The sequence below is a fragment of the Mugil cephalus genome, chromosome 2, assembly GCF_022458985.1.
Source record: "Mugil cephalus isolate CIBA_MC_2020 chromosome 2, CIBA_Mcephalus_1.1, whole genome shotgun sequence".
Taxonomy (NCBI): domain Eukaryota; kingdom Metazoa; phylum Chordata; class Actinopteri; order Mugiliformes; family Mugilidae; genus Mugil; species Mugil cephalus.
This window is the reverse complement of record NC_061771.1, coordinates 17,567,719-17,573,718: the sequence shown is the minus strand read 5'-3', so window position 1 is coordinate 17,573,718 and position 6,000 is coordinate 17,567,719. Positions and strand designations below refer to the sequence as shown.

General features: G+C 40.3%; 1 protein-coding gene across 1 annotated transcript in view; it reads left to right on the top strand.

Moving 5' to 3' along the window:
• Positions 1-282: 282 nt before the first annotated feature.
• The window catches only part of nr3c2 (nuclear receptor subfamily 3, group C, member 2), a 79,440-nt gene continuing 73,722 nt past the window's right edge, over positions 283-6,000 (top strand). Inside the window, exon 1 of the mRNA XM_047578500.1 lies at positions 283-415. The gene's annotated coding sequence lies outside the window, so the exon portion shown is untranslated. The remainder of the gene's footprint in view (positions 416-6,000) is intronic.

Genomic DNA, 6,000 nt, shown 5'->3' with positions numbered 1-6,000 from the left:
AAGAAATCTTAATTTAAATTCTCAAAGTTACGAACATACTTTTTTTAAGTTGACCTGCATTTTAAAATGAAGCTGGTCCAATAACTGTAGATGTTTTCATTAATAATAATGATGACGCTTTGCAGTTGATGCATTCTTCATCCACTCACGCAGTCACACCCTGGTGGTAGTAAACTACCTCAATAGTCACAACTGCCCTGGGTCAGACTGACAGAAACGTGGCTGCCAATCTGCACCAACAACCACCAATAAACTCCACTCGCTTGCGATCACACACCAGTGGAATTCACACTGGGAGTTGGGTGGGTCAAGTGTGAGACTAGGGATAGGGCTGAATCGAACCGTCAACCTCGCAGCAAAGACGAAGGAACACGTGTCCTGAACAACACTGATGGAAAGCACATTTCAGTTCAAAGTGAGTATGATTTAATTTATGAATAAATATACTGGCGTATTTGGGAACAGTCCCATTTGTGTTATGACTGACAGTGGACTAGGCTAAGTTGGTCTTCTTGACTGATTCATAATCGAAAACAGTTAAAGATAATTCCCGCCGTGAGAAGTTGTCGGAACCCGAAAAGACTAATGGAAACTGTTGCTTTGATTCTCTTAGTTGAGCCAAAAGATTTCTTTTTAGAGTGCACTGAGACTTGGGGAATTAAAATACTTACAAAAGTGTATTGAACATCAAACCAGGTCAATGCCCAGTGATGCAGAAATATCAGTTCAGACTGCACACAATATTAAGTTGATCTTAGTACCAAAATACTGAGTCAACTGAACACATCAAATATTGTTTGTAACCTAAAGGTTTAATCTAAATCGATAAAGTTCATATTTTTGTATTACAACAATGCATTTAATTAAGGTTGTTACCGGTCCTCTAGCTTGTTTTTTGTTCTTAGAGCGCATTCAAAATGCTCTAACGTCTTTATAACACAAAGCTGGTTTGATAAGAAATGCATTCTTGCACATCTGGGTGAACCAAGTCCATACAAGTTACCTCCCAGTGCATCCCGATCAAACTGGAGTTGGAACTCAACTTGGGCATCGTTTCGCAGACGTTTCACAAGTCCACAAGAACACAAGTACAGACAAGAACGCAAACTGATAAACGGCCAAGGGAGGAGAAGGTAAAACAATCACAGAATCACAAGAGTGGGAAATATTCAAAAGCAGGAAATAAAACTAATGACTAATCTAAGCCATCTATTTGTGTTTCATCACTCAGAAACCAAATAAAGTTTAGCACACCTTTAGACAGCTTCCACTTGGACTGGAAGAAACTCCTTTTTTTGAATGTGACATTTGAATTAAATGACCAAATTTCTTCATATGATCTTCACCCCATTCATAGAAGTGTTCAGTCAACACGCTGCAATTTCACCGCGCATCATAATCAAATATAGAGATACACTAAAACAATGTCAGATATACGATCAGAGCGTGTGCTCATAAACTCACGCTACCTTGGCATCTAGATGCTGCAGGAAAGGCAGAATATTTGCAAGCAGGCACCAGGAATATCAATTCATAATGTACTTGACACAGTTTTTGTTGAACAACACATTATTTAGTGATAATTTTTCTGCATGCTAATAATCTGATCTGGAGTCAGGCTGCAGCCTATACGCGGTGTTCCCACTGAATATGTATTTGTGATCACGCTGAAGGTAAACACGTTATTTAATTATGCAACACGATTTCAGCCGTCATTACTTATGTAGGATGAACGAACCCCAAGTGGTCGCACACATAGTAGTGGTGAACACATAGCACAAGAGACTTTGGGGCAGGGAGGCAGGCTGAATGCATATCATTCAGGGTTTAAATGATACGTGACATTTGTAAAGCCAGGCAATTTAAGGTGAGGAGCAATCTGTGTCAAAAATGGGACTGGATGGTAGGTTTATTTATGCTGTCTCACGAGGGACACATGAATATTACACATTACATGCGTTTTATTTTCTATGTAACTTTCTGTAAACATTTATCTACCTGTCTGCCTCTGGCTCTGTCTGTTTATAATACAGGTCTTCTCTAATGTAACTCCCTGATCTGAAATCTTTTTTTTTTTTTGTAAAGTGTAAATTTTCACACCAATACAGTCACACTTGACTTGATTCAGTCTGCAATTATACTTCTGGGTGAAATTAATTAAAAATTTTGCAAGCTGATTGTGTAACTCTTTGACTTGCTTGCATACATGTCACTCTTCTCAGCTGTTAACCTTAACCCTGTTCACCTGGATTCACAGGTGGGAGTGTAATCTAAATTGATGCCTCTGTGAACATTTATTTAAAGGTGGAAATCAGTAAATAGTAAATGCAAATGTGATATTAGTTATAAAACCTTGGTTCATGGTTTATTAAACCGAATTCACTTATGCACACTTTTATGAACATTTACCATGGTTGAAGGCTCTTTGTTTCCCCACGAACTGCCTACACTGACCATGCCTGCAGACTTCAGATGTCAGAAACATACCAGTTACCAAGGCGACATTATTCATTTTAAAATTCAATAGATTAAATTCCTACAGCTGACCTTCATAGGCCATGGGGATCTTATCATCCAGCTGTGAAGTCTGTAAGCCAAATGTCACCATAATGAATAAGACTGTGTATATATATATATATATATATATATATATATATAATCAAAAACGTGAGTATGGCAAATGCACACATTTAATATAAGGTTCTGCAACCATTGCACATGTAATATTTTCAGTTTGGATGTCATTTTGATGGCGCACTGACTTGAAATAGGGAAAATGGTTCTTCTTTAACCCCCACCCTCGACACTCGTCTACATGCTCTTCGCGTCTCACCTCGATCGGTTTGAGTCTCCTCCAAGAAACACTTTACGAACCCTCACAACACACAAATACTGGTCTTCAGTCAGCTATAAAAAGAAGCTAATGCGATATTCCCAGCACCGTTTCTAGATCGCACGGTTTCACGCCCAGTCGCCCGGTTTGGAATTTTATTTTGCAGGTAAAAGTAGAGTCGGGTGGGTGTAGGATCATTTTGGTCCTAATTACCTTTGATGCCGTTCTGAAACAAACCCAAAGCACTCACAAGTGTGGTTGTGTCTGTGTGTGAGTGTACGTGTGCGTCTATTTCTCAGTTTAACCCTCCCGTAAGCAGGACGCACCCTCTCCTGTCGGTTCTAAATGGCACCTAAACTACATTCACCAGAGGGCACTAAGTGTCAAGTGGAGAACTGCTCCTTTCTTTAGAACTTTACTTGGAAGATAATTTGCAAATGAATCAGATATAGCAATTCAAAAAAAATTACCTAAAACAGTGATAAGAATAAACTGGAAAGTGTTACGTGACATCGTCGAATGGTGTCGTGGTAGCTGAACGTGAGGAGCTGCCACAGGTTTGCTGCTGTGTGATTTCTTATGCTTTGACTGCGCTGCTTTTCTATGATAAGCTCCACTGACGTCAGCTGTCCGTATCTGTGACTACACTACTAAACAAAATGTCAATCTAATATTCCGGGCGGTTTTGCATACGCTTTTGTGGCTTTTTTCAACGGCTGTGTCTTGCAACACCGATTCCCCGTACCAGCAAAGAGCCAAGATACTGCAGAGGAAGCACTGTGTGGTTTTGCTTCACAAAATAAAAGCCTGCAGGACAGACGCATGCTGGCCTTCTTGCTCTAGGACTACTAATATTACCTGGCTTCTTATGCGTTGTGTTGTTATGCTTCTTTGATGTTTGGCTGTTTTGACAAGAAGTTTAGCTCCGAGCTGCTAGCTACCAAATGACAGTGATGTAGAAGTGAATTCCACTCCAAAGCAGTGGACACTAAAAATACGGACTCCTGCTTGAACGGGTTCATTGATATGAATGTAGTGGTCATTTGCGACTGGATATTTCACCAGCACCATGTGCACAGTAAATGCACAAATTATAACAAAAATTGTCAAAACTTTATGGTAAGAATGGAAAACATAATGTGTCTGTGTTTAAAGCTTAACCCTTTGACTGGCATTGTAACTGCACGGTTGATCGTAGTAGTAATAATAGTAGTAGTAGTAGACAATAAAATGCTTAATTTCTCATTTTCTACATGTTTTGTGACCATTACTAGTCATTCAGTTGTGTGTGAACACATTATATATACAAATATAAATGAGCTGTGGCTTTTATACTTTTTGAGCTATCGTGCTTTTGAGCAGATGACCATAGCTCTAAAATATACATCATACAGCTTCAGTATTTATGTTGTATGAGTGCGTACAATCGTGTGAAGATTTTAATAATGATATGTCAAAATACTCAGTTTTGCACTGCACGCTATTAACACCACCAGCCTAAACATGTCAGTTCTATAAAGGTTTACTGCACTTTTCTTTTTTACTCAAATCCTTTCAATGAAAATCTCTGAGTTAGCAGAAACTTGGTGGAGATAAAAGCAGGCATGAATTTTGGACTTCCGTTCATCAGGTGGCCAGAGACTTGACTCCACATGCCAGTGTTCACCCACATCTGGTGGGTGATGTCAAGTTGCATTAATCAATTAATGCATCTTGAAGTTTCTAGATTCTAACATCCACCTGAGGAATTAAAAAAATATATGTGTACCGGTTATAACCTGCAACAAACAATGTCTACTGTTGCTGTTGCATTGAACACAAAGTCAAAGTGATAACATTTCCACCAACTAAGTCAAAGTTGGGAGAAAAAGGAGACTAGGAGGTTAGGTAGCTCGCTGCCAGGATCTGTAATGTCACTTTATCACCATTATCACTATTACCATTTAAATGCAAGTGGTCCTCAAGAAGAACTGTGCTGAACTGAAAAAATAAGCAGCTGAGGGAGGATGGAGGTGATGCACTTCTTCCCTGATTAAAACTACCTGTGTAATTACCACACTCGACGGGGACAGGGTCTTCTGCTGAGTGGACAAGTGTTTGGTTTCAGAGTTAACATGCTCCAATTCACCTGTCCCCATGAGGCACAGCTACTGGAGTTGTCTGCTATGTGTCTAAACTGGAGTTGAAGCCTGCTCCCAATCATAGCAGTCACTCATGTGAAAGGAACCCCCACCCTCCCTTCTAAAGACGGCTATTTTTAACTCCCATGCATGTACAGTGTTTTCAGGCTTGTGTGATTATCATTGATTTGTCTGAAATGACAGTGCTTGAAAGCTCAGAGAGATTCAGTGGAGCTGCCTTCAATTTTTACCAATGAGGGAGCCAATTATTACTGATTTCACATCGGCCATGTTCTGCAGTCGCTCTATGGATTCTTACGACTCTGTCCCTGTGGAAAAATCTGTGATGCAAAGCTAAATTAGATTTGCTCCTGTTGTGTTTGACTGGCACCCATTATGTGCGGTGGACAAGTGGGAGCTGCATGAATGGGTGTGGGAAACATTGGTCATATCTTAATTCTCCTGCTTTTTTTTCCGAAGCAGGTCCCCATTCATGGGTGATTAACAGGCGGATCAGGGAGGCGTGCAGTGTTGCTTGGTTGACTTTGACTAATCTAACTGCTGCTGCTGCCTTGCTTGTGTAATGGCTACAGGCTGGCTTGGAGAATCCAGGCAAATAAACTACTGTATATAGCTCTCATGGGCTAAATCCTACGTGCACCGGAAAGTGACTGACAACTCCAAAGATTAAACTGATTATTGGATGTCGCTGGACTACAAACTCTGGGCAGCAAAATTTAAATAACAACTTAATCCGAATGACGGAGTCACAACCGTTTTTATTGCTTGGGTTAGTCTAAGGGTTGGTGCAAATGAAACGCTGTGCTCTCATTGGTACACCAGTGAATGTTATCAGCGCTCTCATCTGATCTGAGTTACAGTAAGTATGGCAACCGCACTGTGTGTCTGCTAGCTGTTGAACAAAGTGGGCATGCACAGCACATCCTCTTATATGTTACTGTTTCTGTTGTCTTTTTTCTCCAAATTACATGAACTCACATCACCCGACGTGAACACACAGTCAACAGATGCACAGATGCGTCACCT